The 26,657-nt window shown below is 52.7% G+C and overlaps 1 pseudogene; it reads right to left on the bottom strand.

Annotated features, from left to right (window-relative positions):
- The window catches only part of LOC119157274, a 40,957-nt pseudogene that overhangs the window by 6,645 nt on the left and 7,655 nt on the right, over positions 1 to 26,657 (bottom strand).

The raw sequence follows: 26,657 nt of genomic DNA, 5'->3' as shown, positions 1-26,657 counted from the left end.
TTACTCTGAAATGAAGAGACACCACGGTCCTCCAAGGATAAGTCCTCTACCAAGAGTACCCTTCCATATGTATCTGATTTTTTTTCATTTCTAGGAGGATGTTGGGAATGACTATGTGAGCAACTAAAATCAACAGCCTTCTAGCTTGCCAGCATACGTAACCCAAGTCTTTATGAAGGGCTTGACAGTGCTGATCTCCTGTCTCAGAAGTGGTTGGGAGGGACACTGCAGTCTGCCCACTCCCCCAGCTAGATCCAGAACATCTTCACTCATGGACCCCTGGGGAATGGAGCAACACAGGGAACAATTTGTGGACCTTGTGCCTGTATCATTTCAAGAAAACTTCTAAGATGGTAACCACAATTTCAGAAAGTGACAGTAAAAGGTACAAATCATGCCTTCACTGGGAAATGCCCAGCACTGTAAGAAGAGGACCTCACCTGGATGAGTGCCTCCCCTCCAAAGCAGAGGAGAGGGATGGGCAGCTCTGGGAACCTGGAAGTTCAAGACTTCTACACCTCGAAGGAATAAGTATGTCCTCTGCCTTCCTTGGGTTTATCTTGATGACTGGTTAGCTGGGGAGTAGCAAGAACTGCTACAAGAATAACATGCTCCTGGATCGATACCCAAAGACCCTCAGGAGGCACAGCAGCATGTGGATTCTAGCCTTGCACACCGTGTTCAGCCTATTTGGAGGGATCTACACGTGCAGCTTCCCAAAGAAAATGTCCTTTTCAGGAGCAACTACCAGCATGCAACATGACAGCAAGATCTCTAAGACATGAGCTGGGAAGGACACGGACAGACCTGAGTGAGTGATGTGTCATTACCTAGCATTACTTCTCTCTGCTCTGGACTTTGGGTATTAGCTTTTCCCCACCCCGCCACCCCACTGCCCATGTAAAGCAATATAGGATCAAACAAGACGAGGCTTCAAAGTTTTAGCCCCTTCAGTAATGTATATATGTACAGTACATGAAAGGGCATAGAATGAGCTCACCTAGTACAGAGCTGCTGTAGAAGTCCCACGCTGTTCGAGGATCCCCATCAGTGCGCCCCTGGAGATCCAAAAGGTAATCTAAAGAGAAAAAATGGAGAGGATTAACATTTAGCTACTGGTCAAAGCATGACCCTGGCATGCATATCCATTGATCTGGGGTGAGCCAGTTCACCTCTGCTGCTTTTCCCCACTTTGCAGTTAGGCATTATGGGGAAAGCTGAAACCTGACTTGCAAGAAGGTACCTCAGGAGAGGACAACGCGACCCTGTGCCTGAGAACATGAAACGGAAGTTGAAAAGAGAAAATGGACAACACTAAGTGGCTTGGAAAGAAAGGTTCTTAGGGTGGATTTGAGTTCAAAATTACATCTCCGACACCTGCATGTATAGTTAAGCCTGGAGGAGCTCAGACAGACAGTGGCAAACAAGTTTTTTTCAACACGGGAGACTTTCTGCCTTGTATCTTTCTGGGAACCACTGCTACTCTAGCTGTCTCTTCCTTGCTGGGATGTAGAAGCCGCAACACTCATCTTGCTTCTACACAAACAGCACAGAAAGCAGGTACGCTTCATTCCCGGCCATAGGGAGCCAAAATGGTCCTTTCTAACAACAGCAGGCAGGCAGCATTTGGGCAGAGCTGTTTTCAAGTAGAAGGCATCATCACTTGGCAGCAAAAATATGCTCACTCAGGTTATGCAGTGCAGTGTAACTGGGAACTGTGGAACAGTCTCCAAGCCTCATACACAGTACTGTCTTCAGTTGTGTGACCACGAGAGGTCACTGCCACCTCCTTGCATGTTAAAGACTGAAAAGTGACTTGCATCTTATTTGGAAAACCATATACAATTCTATAATCAAGGTTTGGGTGGTAAAACAACATACACATGACAGGACAGAACTAAAATTATTCAGTCACCTGCTGCTCAAGTACTTCTAAAACATCTGATACCTAGATTTGGTCCCGTATGCTGCCAGACAGGACGGATGGAAGCACTGCTGCTCCCAGGCTTGGCACCTACCACAGAGGAAGCGCTTCATCACTTCACTGGTGGCAAGCTTCACAGCTGTCTGCCCAGAGTAAGTGGCCAGAGTGGGATCAGCACCATAGGAGAGTAGAAGCCACATGGTTTCCAGGTTGTCATTTGCTACTGCATCATGGACAGGCCTGCAAGGACAGAAGCATTAGCAGAAAAAGAAGAGACTAGATGGGTCTGCAAAGCAAACGCTCTGTTTTGAGTTAAAACAAATCTAGCAATGACCAACAGCTCATCCTGAAAAACACGCCCTGCTCCCTGCCCCTACGCTTCTCAGTGCTTCCCCAGATGTTCCCCTCTCACTGGCTTGCTTTGTGCCATCCTGTCACTGCAGTTCACGTTGGCACCGTGCTCTAGCAGAATGTGGAGGATGTCGATCCAGCCTCGCGCACAGGCTTCATGCAGAGCTGTGTAGCCAGCATTGTCACGATGGTTCACATCACTGCTCTTTTTCTGCAGGCAATACAGCACTACGTCCTACATGGACAAAAGCACTGCAGGCCTGGTTACACACAAACCCAGACAAGGCAGCCCAAGACACAGAGCAGAAAAGGGCACCAAAACTCACCTTATAGCCCAATCGAGCTGCTCGCTGCAGAAGGGTCTCCCCTGCATTTTTGTTCACAATCAGCCGCCGAGCTCCAGGAGGAACGTTCTGGGCCATGGGCAATTCAGGGGAACTCCCTGAGACCCGACGGGACTTACAAAGCGTCCACAAGTCTTGGGGCTTCTTCAGAGAGCGCATTTTGGGCTGGTTCCAGCAGCCCTTCCCCTGAAAAATAATGGAATACAACTCCTTGGCACATGTGGCCGTGTCTTACTAACAGGAGTCCCCTTCTCTCTCTTCTCCCCACACGTGTTCCCCTCATCTGTCCAAGCCATACCTTCCCCTCATCACAGATCCCTGCCAGGTGTTTGGTTTTACATTTGCGTTTTCCTGATGGTTTCTCCAGCTCTTCTTGGACAGGAGAACTGTTGGAGGGCTCCAGGAAGAAGCCATTCTGAAAGTCTGGGCGTCCTTGAGATTTTTGGGGCCTGCTCCTCAATCGTAGCTCTGTGCCTTTACCCTTCGCAGACTCCTTCTGCTTCCGGTACCTAAAGTCTAAAGGAGAAATGGGAATGAGAAGCTTCTCTAGGTATGGCACGGAAGGCCAGCAACCCAGACCTCTGCCCCCAGGCAAAACAAACTGCCAATCTTTGATGGCTGCAGACCCATGGCGGAGGCACTGCAGTAAGTAGAAGAGAGTGAGTGCACAGATTCTCCCCACCAGGGATGGACTCAGCATGGACACAAGACACAAGTGGTCCTGGTCCAAAAAGGCCAAGCTTAATGAGAGCTGGGGCTTGCACACAACTGACTAAGGCTTTTCCTTGGGTCTAACAGGAAGCCCAGTACAAAACAATCCAGCTCGTCAGCACGCTTCCCAGTAGTTTGATAATTGCATGCTGCTCTATGGTGTGTTCCCCTACCTGTGAGGCCGAGCAGGACTCGCATGGGATACCCCTTGGAGCGACAGAAAATGCTGGAGGCATCCCCCTTAAGCTGCCTGCAAACAGTCATTGTGTTGCTACCCGCAAAACCAGACCTTGCCTTGCCCTCTCACATCTTCCCCTTAACTTAGTAGCACACTGCAATTTCAACTAGTATGCATGCAGGTAGGAAGTACCATGAGGCCTCAAGGGAAATCCAGTCTTTTCTCCCTTGTGTTATACAGAGTTGCAGGGCTGCTCATTACAGAGTCCCATGCATCGTGCAAGGACAAGCGCTCTGCTTCCCTGAAATAGCAACATCCCGTAGCAAGGGCACGACAGCAGCAGGAAAACAAAGTATGGAATAAGAAAGCAAAGCCCTGTGAACAAATAACCACCCAGACTTGTATGATGCCATACACCTCCCTCTGTGCAGACGATCAGTGCTGGAATAAAAAAGGTTACAAAGGAAGAGCCCTGCACAGACCAAAGGACAGAGGAGGCATCTATACACAGCTCTGCAGTGTCTCTCAAGCCTGGCTCTCCCCGCAGCTTTGGGCACTTTGTTTGGGAACAAAGACTTTGCTTCATTTCTAGGTGAAGAGCTAGGGGATGCCCCAGTGGATCACTTCAAGGAATCGAAAGGATAAACTCCAGGAACAAAACTTTACGTCTGTTAGGGACACTGCTGCCTTCAGTGCCAAGGCAGGTTTTGCAGCACTCCAGTAGCAGCATCTTCAGCTTCCAAGGTACGCCGAGACTCTAGATTCTCCATGTCAAGCACCGCAATATAACTTCCATTTATGTTTTGCTACTGCTAGGAAGCATGGGCCACAGATCCTGCACAAAGAAATGGGTTTGGCCAAAATACCAAGGTAGAACCACAAATAAATCTCAAAGCAAGCACATCTCAAGTACTGCTGTGCTGTTCTGTCTCCACATCTCAGGAAGAAGAGAGTGGAAGTGGAGAAAGGCAACCAAAACAACGGAGGAGTGGAAAAGCTGCCCTACAAGAAAGACTGGGATTCCTCAAGCTGGAGAGGAGAAGGAAGAGGAGGATGTGACCAAAATCTGAAAGAATCATTCAAAGGTGGATCAGCTGCGTGGAGGAATCCTGTTCACCCAATCCTGCAGCACAAGACTAAGGAGCACTCCATGAAATGAGTAAGGGGTCAGTTAAAAAAAACAGACAGAAGAAAGGACTTTGCACAGCACAGAGAGAACTTCAGGGCTTCATTGCCACTGGAGGTGATGGAGGCAGATGTTATCTGCAGGACAAAATAGGACTTAGGCAAATTCATGGACAACAGACCCATCAATGAGCTGTAGAAGGCCTGAGCAGGGACAACCTAGTTTAGCTGTTCTGCATACTGGGGAAGCCTAGGCAGCCGAAGTCCAGGAAGCAACCGTGCTCAAGTCCTGGCCCTGCACAGCCTCTGTGCTTGCCGTGGTCAGAAGAAAACTGCAGGCTAGACAGACCCCAACACAATGCAGCATGCAGGACTGTACTTAGGCAAGGAACAGGAGACATCTCCTTGCTCTGAACAAAGTGGAGCGCACCCATGAGATGTGGTCTGGGGCAGAAGTTCTGACTTCCACCACACAAAACACGGCATTTGTTTTCAAGCTTAAGCACAACTCTCAGGCTACAACTAAGCAAAATTTTAGCAAAGAATGCAGCACGCAGCAATCACTAGCCTGCTTGCTGTTTTGGAAGTAATCACTGGACGGAGATTTCTGCTGGGCTGTCTGTAACACTGTCCTCCTCTTTTACAGCACTGCAACACTTTCACAACTAACCCAGGGCAATATACAAGGACTTGAGATGCTCCTTCTCCGGTATCTGATTCCTTCTGCCAGCGTGCAATGGCTCTGTATTCTACAGCAAAGCTTTTAAAGTAGCCCATCAGTGTAGGTTAAATACTCCTCACTTGGCAGGTTGCCTGTCCATGTCAGGGAACACCTTCCCAGCAATGAACAGCACCCTTGGGCTGTAGAGGAGTCAGGTAGGAAATGGCATGAACCTAAGAAGAGTCGAGAACATGGCAAGGAAGAGCCAAGTCTCTTGACTGGTATGTGAAGAGAAAGGGGTAAAATGCTGACACATCAGACAACACATAGTGACATTAATAATGACGGAGTTTCATCATTACCAAAATCCCCACCAAAATCCCACATGTAACAAAAAAAGCGCAATAAAACAACAACACCCCGCGCTGGGCCGCAGCTTCATACTGGAATCCCCTTCCCAGATTGTACCTGCTTTGGATTTTCGCCTCCTCTCTCTCGGTCAAATATTCCCCCATCTGGTACTTCCGACTTTTCTGTCGTCTCCTTTTCTTCCTTTTGATGTGGCTGTCATCTTCCTCCTCCTCATTGGGCTCCCACAGCTGCCTGGGTGATGCCACTCTCCAGGGCAGCTCCCGATTCCTCCTCGTGTAACAGCTGCTCCTCTCAGACAGAGACCTGTCCCTGGCCCTGCGACTGTGATAGCGTGATGTCCTGTGGGATTTTCACAGCCTGCGACGTTTCAAGGATGTCTCCTCCTCCCCTTCCTCCTCCTCTTCTTCCTGATCCTCCTCCAACAATGGTAAAATCTCCTGACCGCTCACATCACACTCTCCTGTCACACCAGCCGAAGAGCCAGCGATGCTTCCTGCAAGAAAGTGAGATCTCTAGCTGACAAAAAAGCCAAGAGTATCTACAAGAAAACCCCTGCAAGGCAGGACAGAAGGCAGGGACAAGGCCACGTAAAAAGGGAAAGGCTCACAGTCCACCCAGGACTCCCAGCTGGGTCTCCTAGCACCAACTCACCCGACTGACTGTGTGTCCGACTGCTCAGCACCACCGGAATGAAATCCCCAAAGTTGTTCTTGGGCTTCTTCTCAAGGTAACCTGTGGGGAAAACTGCGCCTTGAGAAAACATGCTACAGATCTGTCCACGCAAGTCTGCTGGCCTGGGAAGGGCAGTTCAGCATCACATCGCAGCTCTGTTTTGGATCCCAACCCACTACGGGAAGCCACTAGCTCCAGAGGCTGTTCAGCTTCAGAGTAGCAACAGTTTGGCCACATGGGCATTAGGGTGACAGGAACCGCTGCAGCCTGACCCCGCAATAATACATTGCCATTCACAAGGGTACCTTCCTCGTGGCTGTCCCCACGGTGTGCTGGCGATGGGAACTCCGTCTTTGCTGGCCTCCTGCGCTTACGCTTTACCCTGAGACTGCTGTGATCTTGCCCTGATCCCAGGCCGGTTCGGCCTTCTCGCTTGCCAAGGTCATGCAGATCGTCATGGTGTTTTCGCCACTGTGAATGGAGGACATGGACTGAAGCCTGAGCTGCCAAATGACTGAGCTGGAGTAGCAAAAGAGAAGGGACAAAACGCTGTCCCCTACTCATCATGCTGGTGCCCTCCAGCACTTTTGACACCCCAGATCCATTTTTGCTCTAGATAACCTGCAGACACGGGTACATTAATCCACTGCCAGGTAATGCCAAAGAGCATGGGCGGAAAGCCCTGTGCACTCAGCTGTGCCCTCCTCTGTGAAGAGCTCCCTCCTCGCCTGCAACCTCGCCTGCTAACCTTTGCCATAACCCAAGAGGCCCAGCCTATACCACCTACCTTCTGGCCATGCGCACTCCGGCTCCCCGATTTGCCTGGGGGCTCCTCACCATCCTGGGTTTGACACTTCAGTCTCTTGTGGGCCTGCCTGGCGTCCCCACCATGCTGCCGCTTGGACTTGCAGTGCACGCTGCCCTCTTGCTTGATTTGGCCTGCTCCTTTGAGTTTGACCTCACCAAAGGCCTGGGGAGCAGTCCCAGCTCGTAGACAAGTCCCAGAGGTAAATGACATGTCACAGTCCACTCGCTCCTTCCTGACCCTGCACAGATTCACCTGACGCACGCACTGGAGGGGCTCTACTGCTGGTGGCTCCTGGGAGCCTTCGCAGCCTAGCTCCTTGCGCTGACTCTCTGTGGGCACCTCTGAAATCATTCGCAGGCTCTGCTGCCCAGCTGCAGGCAGATCATGCGACAAATATGCTGCTAACACTTGGGTTTTAGGCTTTGCGTCCAACTGTTTGCGGCTACAGCTCCCCTGAGGAGCCTCAGTCTGTACATTACCCTCCTTACTGGAGTCAGCCTCTGGCCGATCACACTCTTGACTCTTCTGTGGAATGTCCAGCTTCCCCTTCCCCCCTTTCACATCCACAGCACTGGTCTGAAGAGATGGACCAGCAACCAGTGGGACTGGATTGGCTGGCTCCTCATAGAGCTTGGGCAAGGCCCGGCAGCTCTTGCTCTTGGCTACAGCTTCCCGTTCCTCGGGTGGGAGCCTGGGCAGCCCCTCCGGCAGGCTCTGGGCAGCTGTGCTGGACTCTGTGGGCTGCACGCTCGGGAATGTTGGGAGCTCACCTGCACCAGCTGGCTTACAGGAGCTGTTCTGGTTTGGGGGCAGCTGCCCTGCTGTAGAGATGCCGATCGAAAGCAGGGGGGGTTGATGATAAGGAGACCAGCCAAGAGGCAGAAGCTGAGGATTGGAAGGTTTTCCATTCACAGGGCATCGTGGGTACACACTTCCCTGGCCAGGATTCCAGGTGGACATGTCCTTGGACTGACACAAAGGAGCTCCTGGAGCAACTCTACCATGAAGTCTCCTGGCGGGATCCTGCTGTCCTTCTGTGCTGACCTGGTTGGACTTCTTCCCACAGGGAACCCCAGCACTGCGAGGCTCTCCCTGGTCAATGATGGAAATAGGCTCCTGCTTGGGAAGGTGGCGCGGATCTCTGCTGAAGCTCATGCCAGGGTCCTTGCTGAGCAGCAGCGAGGCAGGCACCGGGTTGGCGACGCCGACACAGGTGCCTGGAATGGTGCTGATGAGCGTGGTGTTCTTCACCCAGGAACCCTGCTCGCCATTGCGCAGGAATTCAGGGAAGATGACTAAGGGAGGGGTGGTGCCAAGACACGAGGTGACGCTGCTGCCCGTAGTCTGGGCTGCACGCTGGGACTTGGACAGGACTGTGGTGAGGAGAGCTTTGCCACTGGTGTGCACGGGTGTGAGGATGGGCATAGGAGGTGTTTTGCATTGACTGGGTGGAGGCAGTTTCTGACGATTGGACTTGGAGGAGAGATCGAGAGGCATCTCGCTGCACTCTGGAGAGGAGACCATCTCACGCTCGAGCTGTGGAGGGGACTTCAGAGGAGAGAGTGAAGTGGCAGCCCCCGGTACTTGCGGCTCGGGAGCTGCCGGGGCTCTGGCGTGCGCACCAGTGCCGGAAGACGGAGCAGCACTCCCGCACGATGCTGCCAGCGCAGCCTGGCTGGATGAGAGGGAAGGGCCAGCGGTGCATGAGGGAGCGCCCTCAGCAGCAGCCTGGGCACTGCTTCCACCTGAGGGCGAGGGGCAGCTAAACTGATTCACCTCCACAGACACCACTTTGGCGTCTGAAGCCAAGGGTCTGGTGACAGAGAAGGGGTAGGGGTAGGAGCGCAACTCTGGGGAAGCGATAATGCCTGGCAGGCAACGCTCGTGTATGTAGGAAGGCAGGACAGGGAGGGTGAGGGTGGAGGAGACCCCCAAGGTGGCTGGCAGCGTAGCCACACTGAGTGGCTGCCCGCAGCTGGGTGGTGGGATGTACACCAGTGACTGGCTCGGGCTCAGAACTGCCCCAGCCTGAAAGGTCAGGGGTAGTTTTTGCATAGCAGGGGCCTGAGATGTGGGAAAGCACACTCTGTTCAAAGTAAAAGTAGCAGGAGTGGAGGCAGAGGTGTTGCAGCTGGAGACAACCACAGACAACGTCCCTTCTGCCAGCGTGCCTGGCCCCTGTGCTCCAGTGCTTGGGGTGGTTTTCTCCTTCCCAGCAGGCTCGCTCTCTGGAGCCACGGAGCAGGCTGGAGGAGCATCAGCCTGCTTGTCACTGTGAGGCTCTGCAAGTGTCCAGGCAGCATCAGCACCACCGCTCTCCTGCTCAGCAGCTCTGGGGACTGGAGGCTCCTGCCCTCTGCCATCCCCCTGGCTCACCAGAGGGCCCAGGGCATCATCTTTCACAGTCTTTCCCACACGCTCAGGGTTTGGGTTGGGATCAGGTGGCTGCTCTTCCAGTTTGGGCCCCAGCTTTTCCTCCACCGTGTTGCCATCAGCATCCAGCCCCTGGGCACTGCTGCCACCACTGCTGACTGCTGTGAGCTCCACCTGCAACAAGAAGGGAGAAGAAGGTGTTCCTGAGAGCTGTGAAAGTGGCTCCTAGCACAACAGGCAGGACCTTCTCTCTATGCCCCGCTCAGGACACAGAGGCAGAAATGGCAAACAGTTCTTGCCAAACTAGAGCGCTGCTTTGCCTTACTGCACCTAAGTGCACCACCTTCAAGAAGGAGCCTGCGGGACCCATTAGGGTAGATGCTTTTGTTTAGCTTGTTCCACCAGGGAACGCCGCCTTGAACCCAGATGTGCACACGAGGAGCTCACCTCGGAAAGGCTGCTGCTGACGCAAAACTCTTGAGACCCCAAGTGCTGGGAGCTGCTCGTTTTAGACTCCTCATCAGAAAGGGGGGCTCTCCTAGTCGAGGAACAAGACACAGCATTACGAAAGCCCAAGACACCCTCCCAGGATCCTACCCCTCCCTGTCCCCGCATGGGACAGCAGATCAGCTGGCAGCCTGAAGCAGCATGCCTGCTCCAGGTAGCTAGCTCCTCATCAACACAGGTTATGTGGCCACTGCAGGCTGAGGGGATGAGGAACACTGCTGTCCACTGTGGCCTCCCTCTCCCAGAGCTCTGCCCGCTGGATAGCACCTCCTCACACAGAAATGCTTACCCTACACCACCTACGGGCCTGACAAGACCTTCTCTGTGGCACAGCAGCTCTGTGCACCCTCCTTACCCATGGCCATTTTGGCACACACACCCTGGTGTCACCATGGGCCAGCCCAGCCCTCCCTGGCTGCGCTGCATCACAGTCCGGCTCCACACATCCACTCCCAACCCCTCCGCTTCCTGTTCTGCCCCACCACACGTTTCCAGTCCCATCCTCCCCCGAGCCCCAGCCTGCCCCTCTCTTCTTCCACAGGCACCTCCGCACTCCCCATTCCTCTGTCTCCCAGCCACGCTCACTCCCTGCCCTGGGACTCCCCAGCCCAGCCCTGCTGCTCCCCGCCAGCCACAGGTGGACATCTCCCCCCAGCGCCAAAGCTATCTGGGCTCAAGCCGTCCGTAACAGAAGCAGCAGGTGCGGGCAGCCGCCTCGGTGTGCAGTGCCCTGCTGGCCTGCGCGTCTGACCCTTTCTCTTTGGAAGACAGTTTCTGAGCGGAAAGCCTGAATTTGGGGTACGGACTGTGAGCTCTGTGGAAATGGAGCACACCGAGGAGACAGTTGTTCTTGGCATCTGCGAGAACCCTGCACAGGAGACAGCGCTTGTGTCTTCAATGCCCTGGCCTGGGACACTCCTGCCCCAGCAGTATTTACCCCACAGGGATTCTCTGCTCTCGAAGGAACCAACCTCCAGCTCAGCTTCTGCTGCTGACATGATTTTTCTGGATTTGCTCCCCTAACCCCCAGGCTTTCACCACAAAGTAATGGACACAAGCTACAGGAGCCAGCTTTCTCCTCAGGCTCCCGCAGCCCCAGCACAGGCACCCCGCTCCGGGCTGCCTCACAACCCCCGTGACAGCCTGGTCCCTTCGAGGGGCTCCTGCCCCCTCGGCAGCAGTTTGGCAGGGCCCCTCCAGCCCAGCCCGGCCACAGCAGGCCGGAGAGGCCTGTCACTAGCGAGGGGAGATGGGGGGCCGGGCCGGGCTGTGGCGCGGGGGCCGGGCTGGCAGGGGCCAGGCCGCCTCAGCACAGCCGGCGGGGCTCGGGCTGCCGCACAAGGGGGCCCGGACGTGGCCAGGCCCCGGGGCCCAGCCCCGCGCTGGGGCAGACCCGGCCCCGCCGGACCGGGAGGGACCTTTGCGGGGCGGGGAGCGGGGGTCCCGGAGCCAGCCCGCCGGCGCAGCCCGGTCCCCGAGGAGCCCTGCGGCGGCCGGCCGGGCGGAGCGCGGGCGGAGCGGGGCCGGGGCCGGGGCCGGGGCCCGCCACACACAGCCGGGCGACGCGCCGGTGAGACGCCAGGGGGCGCCCGAGCGCAGCTGGCTGCCCGCGGCACGGCGGGCGAGCGGCCGGGAGCTGGACAGCGGGACCCGGCCCTTCCCCGCCACCGGCACCGCCTCCTCCCGCCCTCGGCTACCTGCCAGGGCGGCGGGGCCGGCTCTGCCCCGTGCCGGGCCCAGGCCCTGTCAGCTGCCGGGACGGCCCCGAGGGCAGCCCCGGCCCCGGTGCTGCGGCCTGCCCCGCCTCCGGCCCCGAATGCCGCCGACCGGGGCTCCTCCACAGGCCGGCCCGTGCCGCGGCGTGGGGAGCCCGCCACACCCGGCTGCAGGGCACGGGGACAGCACGGCCAGCCGGTGCCAGCTGCCTCCCACCTGGCCCCAAGCGGGGCGGGCAGCCACGGGACAGCGCTCGGCTGCAGCCGGCCCGGTGTGCCCGTCTCACTCGCACCCCGAGCTTTGATGTTTGTTGTCAACTAGGAGTAGCTCCACGTGGTTTAGGAGAGGCGGAGGGCAACGCCATCCCCAGCTCTTATCTGAGGGACACACAGCAGGCCAAGCGGCTGCTGAGGGCTGAAGATGATCTCTGCCCGCATGTCTGCCTCAAGCCACAGTCTGAACTCTTCCCTGTCCCGCCGCTCTTCTGACCGGCCCTCGGAGGACTCGCCGCCAAAAGCCTCAACACCCACAGTCAGGAACGACAGGTGCGTGCTGCCTTCAAGCCCGTCAAACTTTTCTGGCTCTGGCAAATGCAATGAACACACGTAGTAGCCTCAAGGAAGCCACAAACTGATCAGTTTTGAGAACTCCCCCAAGAGCTGTGGAATAAAAAGGTGATGCAAAGCCACGGGGCAGGCCAAGAACTCATCTTGATCGATTCTGCCTCCCAGTCACTAATCCTCCCTAATCTCCTATTTGGTGGCATGTCACAACTCTCCCTTCTAATCATTTGGTCTGTACTAACCCTCCTGGGTCACCGCCGACAGGTCTTAGCTACTTGGCTCGCAGAGGGTCAAGCTCTTCCCCTCTCTGCCAGTTAAGAGCACACGTCTGCTGAAGCCAACAGCACATGCAGACGACTCAGCCTCATCACCCACCAACGGCATGGATGTACTACAGCTACACGCAGCCAGCAGTTCCTCTGCAGAGAACTCCAGCATGCTCTGCTTGTGGGCCCTCCTTGCTGGAGCACGGGATGTGGGGACCAGCACAGAATGCCACTGTTTAACCACACACCCATCCCCTCCCTGCAGCTCTTTCGCACCTCAGTCCATTTTACACCACAGGAAGAACAGGTTAAGCCAGCACCAGCTCCCTTCCCATAGCCTTTCCCGATCCCTAACGCACTTTCTCCACTCTCTTCCTCCTTCCCCTACCACACCGCCCACGCACCTCACCTCTCCTCGTTGAGGCCACACATGCGAATCCGGTCTGTGCTGCTCCAGTTGTGCACCCCACTGTAAAGAGGTGCTGTAGAGATCATGACAGCTGCTCGTCACCAACCGGGACTTGCTGGGGCTCACGGGGCCACTCTGCCTACAAAAGAAAAACAGAGGATTAGTAACTCTCCCTGGGATGCTCGCATTCAACCATGCTTGAAAAAGAGCCATCCGCAGCTTCGCTGTCAGGCAGGTTTGGTGCAATACCCAAAATGCTACACCTGTGCCTGGAAGATGGCTAGAAGACATCAGTAGCGCCTTGGGACAGAATCCACGGTACGCTCATCCTCATATTAAACAATGTTACTGCCAAAAACCTCTAGCTACCCTGAGAGTTTCACACAGGTGTCTTTGCACACATATGCACCCCTCAAAAGAGTCCTCCACTCTTCTTCTTCCCCTTCCAGAGGAGCCTCCAGACCCCGGTAGTGAGCCACAAGACCAAGCTTCTTCATGATGGTCTGTTACAATGCTGGCATCCCCATAGCTTCATATAACTTTCATAAACCGGCACACAGCGGCTTCAAGGGGGAAAGCCTCAAACAAGAAGGCAGCTGGGGTGCCCTGCAGGGGAGCAGAGGTTTGCCAACAGGGCCGTCAGACAGTGCCATCAAGTGATTATCCCCTCCCTCTGTCAGGAAGGTGCTGGTATTCAGTATGATTACGGGTGGAAAACATGAGGAAATCCAGAGATCCATGAGCATCCAAGATTCACCGTCGGCTGGAGGAGCTTTTGAGGGAGAACGTTGCAGCCAATCGTGCAGCACTGCGTGTTCAAGCATTAAGGCAGCTTTGCTGCTCAAGTCCTATCAGGGAAAAAGCAACGAAGGAAGAGAGGCTCTACTGTGCTAACAAGTGGACTTGGTCGAACCAAGTAGGACTGATGCCAAAAGGCAGAGAGAGATGCTGTCAAAGAGGTTCTCGCTTCAGAGAAATACTAAACACACGAAAGTAAAGCAGGCATAGAGCCACAGCAATGCTCTTGGTGCAGCGGGTGAGAGTGGGAAGAAGCTGAAAGTGACACATGATCCCAAATCTCCCTCGGTTGCCTTTTCCCTGAAAAACCTCCTGGTGACAGGAGGACTGAACAGGACAAGAAGCAGCTTGCACCATCCGTTCATGCTGAAACGAGCCACGCAGGGATCTACCAGGCAGCAGCTCAAGGGATCAAGATGTGGAACTGAATGACACCTCTGAACACAGCTGCTGCCAGCCATCCTCACCCCAGCCCAAACATGCCAGTGAGGATCCTCCAGACAGGAAAGAAGGGTCAGGCACCCAGGAGAAATCGGGGCAAGGTAGCTTGTTTGCGAAAAAGAAGCAACTGACCCATCTGCACATATGAGGGCACAAGTGAGCAAACAAACTAGGGAAATCAGAGGTCAGGAGAAGAGGGGGAAACCTGCTAAAAGACACAAACCGTAAGATGGAAGAAATACTGTATAATGGAGGGAGACCCAGGCAGACGCTAAGACAGAGAGCAGGGTCATACCCAAAGAGAATGAGAGGTGGCTTGGAGCAGGAAGGGGAGGAGTCTTGTGATGCTTGGAGAGAAATGCAACATAAAGGAAATAGGGGAACAAACTATCTGCGGGGATTTCACCATCTTAGGCTAAACTGAAAGAAGGGAAAGAGAAAAGTTCTGCCCCTGAGCACAGTGGCAGGACAGATGCTTCAGAAGATATCAAAAGGGACCTTCTGTGCAATGGGGGAAGGGGATGCACACGGCTACACGATGTAGAACAGGAAGGAGTTGGAGATGAGCTGAAGCCTCAACTAAGCACAGATCAGGCATGACCCGAGAACGGGCTTGGCAAGGGAAAAATGATAGTGGCGTGGTACAAGGAGCTGGGAGAAACAGCACATTTTGAGTACTTGAGTGAGAACCGGTCAACAGAGGAGGCACAATGGCCATGAGAAGACAGCCAGCAGGACATAGTAACAGAGATAGTAACAGGACATTAGTGCTTTGCTACTGTTTGCCTGCAGTTTACATGGGAATTAAGAGATCCGTTCCTCTAGAGCAGCTCTGATGAGACACATGTATCAAATTCTGGAGAAGTGAATGATCTGATCTGGTAACCTAAAGCCTATTTCCGTTACATACCCTAATCAAAAGTCTGTTAGAGTAGACCTTACGCCCTGCTGTTCCTTGCCTTTTTAATGTTAGTGCGTTCCATCCTAGGGATTTTAAAAGAATGGCTTTTAAAGCAGCCTTTCCCAGCAAGCCAGATGTTGGATGAGTCACACTGGAATAAGGGGAGGGGAGTCTGTGGTGTATCCCTGTGGCGCATCACTTTAAGATAGTGCAGTGCACTCTAGGGCAAATAAAAGAACAGCAAATCAGGAGAGTTCAGCTGCTGTGGCTATTTACCATACAGCAACTTCAGTTCAAGCCATGCTGATAGTTCTTGTAATGCCTTAAATCAAACAACAGCTGTCTGTGGTCTCAAAGTATGACATCCTAAACATCTGCTGGTTTCCAGGCTTGAAACATTGCAGCTGCCTTACCTGAAGGAAACGTTACTGTTAGCATACCAGGAATCTTGGTGCTACTGTCATGTGACATTTTCACTAAGGAACTAAGTGACTAGAGATTGTCACCTCACAAAACACTGAACAACTCCCTCTGGCAAAGATCCACTTTCAAGCACTTTGCAAAACATTGTGGTTATTATATTTTTCAGTTCCTTACACTGGCCGCAGAAATCCAGCCACAGGCTATTCAGTTTTATGCTTTACCAGCCTCAGGACTTCTCTCAGGACAGCTGGCAGTGACAGGAGAAGTCACATCGGTGTCTCCTCCAGCAGTCCCCTCATCCAAGCTGTCCTGGCACTGCTCCTGCTGACACATGCTTTGGCCTATGAGAAAGACCAACAGATGTGAACATAATGGAAGAAACCCAATAATCCCGCAAAGCAAAGAGTTCATTTCTGAATGTTCAGGGTTTGGTACTGAAGGGCACAAGCTATTCCAGACTTGTGTCTTCACCATCAGGTACTCCCTATGCCAACACAACAAAGGTTTCCACTGGCACTGGCCAACTGAAAGAGCTGGTACGAGGCATGTTTCATCTAATTGGCAACTGACTGTCACTTTTCCATCATTTGTCCTTCCTCCTCCAGTTCCCTACTATAAGTGCCCAGTTTCCAAACTTCACTCCAAAAGTTAAAGTCTTGCTGTACCTTACATCCTCACTCATCTCCAAGATCAATGTCAATTTGGCAGGCTGCAATGCGCACTGCAAAGAAAACCTTGGAAGCCACTCCTGCTGTGATCAGTCCAAATACACTTGCATTTAAAGAATATGAGTAATTGGGCCGAGTTACCATGCCATTACCAAGTAACAGAGCTCCCATGGATCACGTCACAGTATTTTGTGCTTGGGTCATACTCCTGCAAGGCAGTATCATCTTCAAAATCTGCTCCGCAGATTCTCCTGGCGGGGCAGAAGAAGTAATGAAGGCGTAAGAAGCACATTCTGTCCTTACAGTGGAAATTCATTAATAAGCCCTCATCACGCATGAGCAACGACAGTAAGGATACCAACCTTTGAAGACACTGCTTTTGTCTGGGAGAAGCAAAATGTCTCATACACACACACACACACACACACCCCCAAGAGTCTCTTGTTTATGTGTTCTTTAAACCTTGGGTGTTCCCCTTACCTTCTCAAATGGCTCTGTAAATGACAATATTTAGGCCTGCCGAACTGCCTTTGTCTTGGGAAACAAAAAGAAGACAGAAGCAGCAGGACTCCCCTTGTATTTTAACCATAACAGTTGTTCTCTCAGGTGCCTCAATGATCACATACCACAGTAGCATGTTCCTATCCCTATTGTTACCTGTAAAAGCCACCAGAATGTGAAAAGCAAAGGCATTTAAAATGATCTACAAGGTGTCCAGACTGGAAAGCTTCAAGGAGGCTCTCAGCCTGGGAACACCTCTTTTCAAAGCCTATTTCCTAGAAAAGAAGCTGTGGCGAGGGCTGTCCAGATCAGGACGTAACACAAATGCCTGCTGGGAAGCGTGTAGGATGAGAGAGAAGGAAGGTTACGCCACCACTGTGATCTGAGACACAAGAAATAGCTATCTAGCCATTTTGAACATAGGTTGTTGTTCCTCTTCCCTGAGTTGGTGGTTTGGAAGCAGAACAAGCCTGTTGAGCCCTTTGCTCTTCATTCAAAGCCGTGGCGGAACAGTGCAGAGAGGCTTTAGCTCTGGGGAGCCGGAATCGAGCTCACTGCAGTGAAGGGTCACTCCTGGGCACTGTTCAAGCCCATTCCTGTGACTGTGCTGAGCCCAGTGACAGCAGGGCTGGGGTAATCATTCACACACTTCTTTTTTATTTTTTTTTTAAATACATTGTCGTGGTTTAACCCCGGCCAGCAACCAAGCACCATGCAGCCACTTTCTCACTGTCCCCCACCCAAAGGGACGGGAAGGAGGATCGGGAAGGAATGTAAAACGGGTTGAGATAAACGCAGTTTAATAGGTAAAGCAAGAGCCACACACGCAAACAAAGCAAGGAATTCATTCACTGCTTTCCTTCGTCAGGCAGCTGTTTGGCCATCCCCAGGAAAGCAGGGCTCCATCACGCATAACGGTTACTCGGGAAGACAAACGCCATAATGCCGGTTGTACCCCCCTTCCTTCTTCTCCCCCCAGTTTATATACTCAGCATGACGTCATATGGTACGGAATACTTCTTTGGCTAGCTTGGGTCACCTGTCCTGGCTGTACCCCAGTTTCCCGTGCCCCTCCAGCCCTCTTGCTGGCAGGGCCTAAGGAACTGAAAAGTCCTTGATTTAGCATAAACATCACCCAGCAACAGCTAAAAACATCAGTGTGCTATCAACGTTGCTCTCACACCAAAGCCAAACCACAGCACTGCACCAGCTACTAAGAAGAAAATTCACTCTATCCCAGCTGAAACCAGGAGAGAATCCCAGCACTGGACACAGCACTGCAGGTGCAGCCTCTCCAGGGCAGAGCAGAGGGTACCCCAGGCAGCCCTGCAGACACATTGGGTGCCTTTGTGCAAGCCACAGAGTGCCACCACTGCAGTGCGATGAGCTCTGTCCTCCCTCTACCCAGCAGATGCAGAGCAGCCCAGGCACACAAGGCACATCACACCACGGTCTCCATTCGTGCACCTGCATTCTCAGGCTGCTGCGTTTTCTCTCCACCAAGCTGTACTCACCCCCTGGGTGGTCCACTCAGGGAACACACCAAGCAGTTTCACAGGGGTCCTGTCAGCAGCACCTTGTCATTCCTGGAGATCTCCTTCATGCCCACCAAAGGCCCTCAGGGGCAGCAGATATCTTCAGGCCTGAAGAGAGCTTTGCAAGCTGGTGTTTCCAATGTCTAATGAGGGCAGACAGGGTCTCCACAGGTCTCACAGAGCTTTCTGGACCCTGGAAGCCCCGGCAGCTGGTGCTGCTTGGGCTCCTTGTTGCCTTTACTAATAAGAGCAGTGACATTTTGTTGTTTTTGTTGGTTTTCTTTTTAAATTTTTTCTTTTTGCTTGCCTTTAATTTGTTTACTTTTTTTTTTTTTTTTTTTTTTGTCCCTTAGGCATCTTCAGAGCAGTAATACAAGTCAAATAAGGAAACACTCTGTCCAGGTCATCTTACAGACAAGATGCCTTCACAAAAGGAGCCTCTTGGGGCACAGGGATTCTTCAGCCACATTCACCCAAGCGAGCCTGCTGACTGCAGCGTTTTGAGAAGCATAATGGAATGCCATGTGCCCAAGCACAAGAGCTGTAGCTGAAGCGTGTGAGTGAGGAACGGCAGCAGAGGCACACCCTGCTTGACATCCAGCTGCTGGGATCCTTCACTTCCCTGGGTGGCATTGGGTGCTGCCCGCAGGTGTTCCCTGCAGCCTGACCCTGCAGCCAACTCAGCAGGGAGGGAACTTTGTACCTACGCCTGTCAGATGCCAGCTGCAGGAACAGCGCTGAAGGAGACTTGGAGCAAAGCTGCCTTTGTCCTGGATGGCGAGGTCATGGTGTGACAGCGAGATCCAGCACTGCACTGGTAGCTGGCCTAGGGAAAAGGTGCTGGAGCCCCGCTGGTCCTGCCATGGCAGGGGCAAAACTGGCTGCTCCCAGCAGGCAGGGGCAAGGCAAGATGCCCTGAGCAGGGCAGGGACAAAACTCAGTGCCCCAAGCTGGGCAGAAGCAAAGCTCACCATCCTGATTGAGACATGGGCATAAAGAGCCCCCTGCACGGGGCAAGAGTATACCCAGGTACCCTGTGCAGAGAAGGGGCAAAAGCAGCCTCCCCAGGCAAGAGAGGGGGAACACCAGCCATCCCCAGAGGCACGTGATGATAAAAGCCACCCAAGCAAGGCTGTGGCCAAACTGGATGCCCCACGTATCTTGGTGTATCTTGGGGGACAGATGAAATTCTTTGGCAGTGAACCTGTACGAGCCCAGGTGCTTTGCTACACGAGCATCACAGATGCAGTCCTGTACCTGGGACCAGTGGAAAAGAAACCCTCTAGCAACGTGACTGTGCCAGCCACAGCTGTGCACGGGCAGCTTACAGCCCTGAGCGGATGTTCACTTCTCTGGCTGTGTGGCACAGGGAAGAGGTGGGAGCTGTGCTGGCGGTTAGTCCCTTTGCCAGCAGCATGTGGGGAAGCTCAGCGGCACCGGCTGCCGGCTGCAGGGGAGGTGCCCAGGCTGGGGCGGCTGCGTGGCCACCTTGTCTCCCCGTGCAGCCCCGTGTCACAAAGGGGCAGTGATGTGGCGCCCACCCGGAACTTGTGACCTCACCAGGCCAGGGCTTGACATCCTGAGCAGTGGGCTAGTGAAAGCCAGTTGGGCTGAGCTGCCCTTCGGGTAACTCATCTCCTTCATTGTCTGCTTGTGTGGTTACCTGTTTCCAAGCATTTATCATTTACTGCTGACTGCTCCTCAGCTTCCACCCTCTTTCAAAGGTAATTATGGTGTGACTTTTGGGAGAGATCCTAGAGGAGGTAGGTAGGGGATAAAAGTGTAGGCTGATCTCTACCTCCCAAGCTGTGTGCTGGGGTCTTCCTCCTTTCTAGGCTGGTCAGAGAGGCGCTGTGGGTAGAGTTCCTGTTTGCTAATTCTTATTTCTTTGCCATAGTCTAGGCTACGGAAGTAGGGAGGTCTTGAGCCCAGCCTAGACTGACCAGAAGCCCACCTTGCACTGAAGGAGCGGGAAGGAAGAATGAAAAAGGAGCCCGGCATAGGCAGCTGTTAAAGTAGCGGCCAAAAGCTGGTCACTCCTGCAGACAAGGTGGAAGAGGGTGGGCTGGAGAGCTGGGGGGCTCTGCTGCTAATGGTAGCCACAGGCAGTTACCACTGGAACACTTTTGATGGCAAGTGCTGGTCTGTGGGTTTCGTTTGTGTTTGGTTTTAATGATTTTGTTGAGCTCCAGTGATTTCATTGCAATCAGGTGACAGGATTGGCGCTGATCTTCTCTTTCTGGAGCGCGTCCTGACATCCTTGGTCAGCTTTCCCCTCTGTCCCTGAGAGGAGCAACGGCTGCAATGGAAAATGACTCCCGTGAGTAACGGCTTCGCCAGCAGGCTTGGGCTTTGTGAACCCCCAAATGCAATGGGCACGGCTGGTGCTCCATCCCTGAATACTGATGTGCTGACAGCCTCGAGGGAATTCCAGGGTGTTTCCTGAGAGCAGCCAGACCTACCCAGGGCATTTCGACTGGACGCAGGAAAACACATTTGGTCACTCCTCTGCCATTCTATACAAGCCTTTGAATGATGACATTGCTAGTAGAATGACCTGAGGTCAGTAGGGTTCCCTTCTGGGCTAGGTGCTTGCTTGTTTTCATCAAGTTACAGCCAGCGAAAGGGAAGACTTGACCTGATAATGCAAGACTCTAGAGGGAAAGACAGGTAGCCCAAGCCCAGAAATCAGAGTGTGGGTTTGTTGGACTTCCAGCAAAGTAAGCAGGTGAACAGACCATTTTCCAAAACGCTTTCCTCACCAGTGAATTCCAGTGGCAGTGTTGGGCTTCCCGCAATGTTTCTGGCTTGGGGGTTGGAGCTGGCTGTCCTGGGTGCGCCTGCAGACAACTCAACTTTTCAAATATGCTTTTGCGCAACAGTACCGTCTCAACTCTTCTCAAACATCATTTCCCTGCAGTGGTTGCCGATGGAATGGCTCTGCCACAAAGGATCCTCTTTCCCCCAGAGAAGATTTGCATGGAGTGGCAGCAAAGACAGAGAGCTGGAGCAGGCCTCTGGAACCCAGGCACTACGTGCTTTGTCAACGTTGTCCTGCAGTGCCTGACATACACCCCACCTCTTGCCAGCTACCTGCTCTCTCGAGAGCACAGCGGCTCCTGTGAGTATTTATAGGAACATCTCCTTGTCAATCTGTCGGGCACTTCCCAAGGACCCCCAGAACATGGAATTAGAGGCAGGTGAAAAGTAGCCTTTCTTTGTCAGCTGCTCCCAAGTCAGTGTTCTTGGAACACTCAAGCCTGGAAGCTGCTTGTCGTATCGAGGTGTGTGCACTGTCAGAAAGATGCCTCCTTCTAGCCCTGGGTGTCGTTCCCTATTCCTGCAAGTTAAACTCTCTGCCGGTTGCACAGAAAATTTCTGTCAGTGAAGCTCTCAAGAAAGTTTACTGTGCACTAAGATGTCCTGGGCTTGTGGGGCACCTTGGGAGGAGTGGAGGCTGTTCTTAGAACTCCAAGATCTCCATGAGGTTACCCATTGCTATGGGTATTTTTCTAACCTGAGAAGCTTGCTCCCCTTCCTCGCTCTTCAGGTCGCCAGCAAGGCTTCTGCATGATGTGCATCATGGAAGCACATGTTAACGATGTCTTGCACACGTCAGCCAGCGCCATCATGCCCACGGCCATCATCAATGCCCTCCCGCGTAAGTCATCCCAGGTGCTTTGACACGTTATCCTCTGTTATTATAGGACTGAAGTACTAACTTCTTCTTTTTTAGAAATAGGAGAATGTTTCAAGCTTGGCATGCCAGGGGACGCCTGTGAATTCTTCCGCTGTACTGTAACTGCCATGCACAGGGCTTGTATGAGTGGACACAGCGAGTAAGCACAATCAAACTACCTTTCAGTGTTCCCAAGCCTTTTGGTCTCCTTGATGTATCCCCATCAAGGAAACCCTATGGCCAGGGCTTCCAGACAAAGGAAAACTCTTGGAGGAGGTAACTCTCTGCCTTCCCATTTCCTTCCAGCTGGGACATCTCTACTCAAGCAACTACCATCATCCATCAAATATTTGGGGGCTTTATGAGATCCAGAGGTATGTTTCCACAACCATTGCTCTCCTTGGACTCGTCTGTGCCCTGCTGTCTGCCTGTGAGAAAGAGATGAGCATGTGGCTGGCTCTAGTAGGGATGAAGAGCATCAACCAGCACAGTCAGTCGACTTCCCCTATTGCTGAGCATTTCCATTTGCCTTCCAGTCACGTGCTGCAGCTGCAATGCCGTTTTTGATTCCTGTTTGTCCTTCCTGGATATTTCTTTGGATATCAAAGTAAGAGAGTTTGTCACTGTGCTTCAAGGCGTCCGAAGCCCCTTGTAGCTTTCTAGAATCAACACAGTTATCTTAAAAATGTCTGCTGTGAACACAAGAGAGCTCGGTGGGGGTGGGAAGCAGTATGGATGGTGTCCTTCTGCAAAGGCCATGGCAGTGGTCTCCCTTGGAGGTGCTGGCTTTAAGCTGCACAAGCATGCATTATCCCCTCAGCACCCCTGAGGGACTCTCAGCCTTCTTCTCTTTGCCCTCCCTCAATACCCATCTGGCTCCTAGGCTGATGGCTTGTGTTGTTTTCATTACTGACGACCCTGCACACCGTCAGTAGCTGAACTGAGCGGTGGCACGGTGAGGTAGCTCTTCGTAATGCCAGGAACCTCTGGGAAATGAGGGAAATGTTTGGCATCATACCCTCTTTCCATCTCCCTCTGGCCATGGTTTGCAGGGTCACGGTGGGTCTCCTCAGCGGCAGCCACCTGTGTCTTGTGGGCAACTCCTCCTGAGTGCTTGGGCGAGGGCATTTCCCCCAGCTCAGAGCTCTCCTTTCTCACGCCTCCAGGCAGCCTCATCTGTCACCGCGGCTCTGGAGAACTTTGTGAAACCTGAGCAACTGGGTGGTGAAAACAGCTTTCGATGTAGCAAGTAAGATGATTACTGACAACCGATTAATACTTGTTCCTGCGTGAAAGTGCTGCGTGTCATCGAGCAGAAGTAGCTTCAATGCACAATCATGAGAGACAACTTTTTTTTTCATATGGCCTTATGGTACTGAAGAGTCTTAGCATAGCGTAAGGATGTGCGAGACAGGAAAGGTTGTCTGGCCGCCTTGGGGCAAGACAGGGTGCTTTTCAGCACTTGGCTCTCTGCTTGGTTTCAAGGTGTGACAAGATGGTTACAGCCTTCAAGAAGGTTACAATCGATCGCGTGCCCAGGGTTCTCACGCTGCAACTGAACATAGCTGATGCCACTGGCGAGAAGATCCACAAGGTGTGTAGGCAAGTGGAGGGCAACTCTTTCTCTTCCTGGAGCAGATTTGCCAAACCAGGGCACTCTGTCACAAACTGTTCAGGTGGAGCTTCTCATGTTCCCTTCTGGGGAGAGGAGAGCTCCCATGGGAAGGCAAGCATATACTCCGCCCTGACCAAGCTGTTTCAGCCAAGAACAGTCTCTTGCCACCAATGCCACCAGCATGATGTCTTGCTTCAGGGAAAACCGAGTGTTGATGAGCCCCAAGGATGTATTTCTACACTGCTGGCCTCTGGTCTTGGCTGGATATTTCATGTAGTATTCCAGGATCCTTCCTGAGCCCTCTCGGTCTCTCCGCAGTTTGTGCAGTACCCCCCGTGCTTTGATCTCCGGCCATACATATCTCAGGCAGCTGCAGAACTGCTCCCTTATGCCTTATATGCTGTTGTGGTGCACATCGGTGACAGCTGTCGTCAAGGTCACTTTCTCTGCTACACAAAGGTAAAGAGCCACTTCCTTCGTAGCGGGGAGGAATGTGTGCTGGGGAAGGCAAACTTTGATGGCAGTGTTTCTGGTAGCCAGGGTTTTGGGGGAGAAGGTCTCCTTACTGGCTGGATGGGATTTGGGTTGGTGGACTCTTGCTTCTCCATTTTTCTGCCCGTGTTGTTCTGGAGAAACTATGCGGTTCATCTCCAGATGTCCTTGCCTTTCTTTGACAGGCCAGCAACGGGCTGTGGTACCAGATGGATGATGTGTCTGTGAATTGTTCTGACCTGAACACAGTTCTCAAGCAGCAAGCCTATTTGCTGTTTTATGTCAGGTAATAGGCAGTACTAAAACGTGTCCGGAATGCATTTCCTTTTCCCGGTTTTGCTGTTTTTTCTTCTGATCCTACTGAGTCTGTCTTAGGAGACAGTGACTACCTGCATCATCCAGTGCTGATGCATGTGAACTACCCCCCAGCAGTCCTTACCTTCCCTTGCTGGGCTTTGGGCTGCTGCCCTGATGTAAACTGCTCCTTGTCTGCTATCGGTAGCTGGCCGATAGACAGAAGAGTACGTGAAGGGGGCCTACAGGGAAGATGGAGAGGGACTCCTTATCAGGGAGTGTAGTGGTAGGGTGAGGGGCAGCAGTTTTAAACTTAAGGAGGGTAGATGCAGAGTCAGTATTACAAGAATTTGTTTACGGTGAGGGTGGAGAGACACTGGAAGAGGTTGCCCTGAGAAGCTGTGCATGCTCCCTCCCTGGAAGTCTTCAAGGACAGGTTGGATGGGGCTTTGAGCAACCTGGTCTACTGGAAGGTGTCCTGGCCCATATCAGGTGGTCGGAACTAGATGATCATTAAGGTTCCTTCCAACCCAAACCCTTCGGTGATTTTATGATTCTATTAAATGGAGGCCATGGTGCATAGGAAGACAAGGTCTTGCTGTGACAGGGGTAGACCCCGTGGGAAGACCCCAAATGAATTTCCCATTTGTAGACTTGACATGACTTCTCACTGTCATAGAAACCGTTCCAAGTAAATGAGCGAGCCCCAGTGAAAGCTGCAAGAGCAGCCCTAAACAGACATCACTTTTTTTTTCCTTTTTTTTTCTTTCCCCTCCCCCAGATGCTCTGATGTGAAAACTGGTCAGCAGACTTCATCCTCATCTGTGCTATCATATGCCTGCTCATATGAAGCCTAGAGAGTGAACAAAGGAGGGGAGAAGTTAGGGAAGACTCCATTGTAACTTCAGGGATCAGTCGACGGGCGGAACTTGTCTTCTCCCACACAGGAATGGCTACCGGGCAAGAACTTTATTCTGTGACTAACGCACGCTAGCTGTTGTTAGCCGTATGGTTTTCAGCTTCTTTTGCAGTCAGTGTGCTATCACCAGCAACCTTTGAACCTTATTCTACCACAAACTTGTACATTGGATAATAAAAGCCTTCAGGTGAAGTCCATGTTTTGTATAAATCCTCAGAGATTTGAGTAGTCAATACACGGGATTTGACTCAGTGACGCTGTCAGCGGGGCTCCCTGAAAAGGTTGGTCAAATCACCCCCTGATACGGTGGTCTGTCAAAGTGCAGATGGTGGGCAGGCTGGTCAGGCACAAGGGTCTCGTCTTTCTTGGGAAACCGACGGGCTGATCAAATAGAAAGGGCTTGAGGAAACCTCACTTCTTAACATGACACCCCCTCAAGTTCCAAATGTCCCCATATGCAATTCCTTCCTCCATTTTCCAAATGACGCTGAAGGAACTGGGGAAAAAATGTACTCAAATCTCAGTAACCGAGATGATTTTCACAGAATCACAGAACGGTCGGGGTCAGAAGGCACCTCTGGAGATCACCTAGTCCAACCCCCTGCTAAATCAGGTTCAGCCAGAGCAGGTTGAACAGAATGACATCCAGGCGGGCTCCGAATATCTCCAAGCAGAGAAACTTTTACTTGAATGTGAACAGTCTTGGGGAAGGTAGTAAAAACGCCTTCCAAACCTTTCCTCTTATGTCACAGACTTGTTTTGCAAACATCTGCACAGCAGCAGCGGTTGCCATGGCTATCTCCTCCTGGAGATAACATTCACAGAGACCAAAACTCTCACCCTGCCTGAGGCTTGCTTCTTCTCACTCTCCCTCTCAAAGACCCCAGACTGAATTCCCAGTGCTATTTTCTTTTTAAAAGAAAGGTCAACCAAACAGCCACCTGCAGCAAAACCAGGTGGAAGAGGCTTGCTTTGAACCAGACGTCAGGAGTTTCCCTATGCTGCAGCTCGGTCCATGGGCCATGTGGTCCATATGGAGGTACCGTCCAGATCACTGGGTTATCCTTAGGTCCATTTCAGATTTCACAAACTGGCAAGGCATTTTTACTTGCACACTACAAATAACCCTTACACCAGTACAGCTACGAGTATTAACAGCAGTTACAGAATGCTGTGCAGGAAGTTTCGGAAATTGTAGCCACATAAGGTAGACACTCCTGATCTGGCTCTGGTCAAGCTGGGATGAGCACTGGGAACCACAGAACTTGGCCAGCACTCGGTCTATTAGGAAGCAGGTTAAATGAGGCAAAGGAGAAGCTCACAACTCTGCTGAGCTGGGTTCTTGGCACCAAGGTACCTCTGTGACACCTTCACTGTGCTGCAGTGTAAACTTGGCCTGCGATTTTCAAAA

The sequence above is a fragment of the Falco rusticolus genome, chromosome 14 (assembly GCF_015220075.1).
Source record: "Falco rusticolus isolate bFalRus1 chromosome 14, bFalRus1.pri, whole genome shotgun sequence".
In the NCBI taxonomy this organism is placed as follows: Eukaryota; Metazoa; Chordata; class Aves; order Falconiformes; family Falconidae; genus Falco; species Falco rusticolus.
This window is presented reverse-complemented; position numbering and strand designations above follow the sequence as displayed.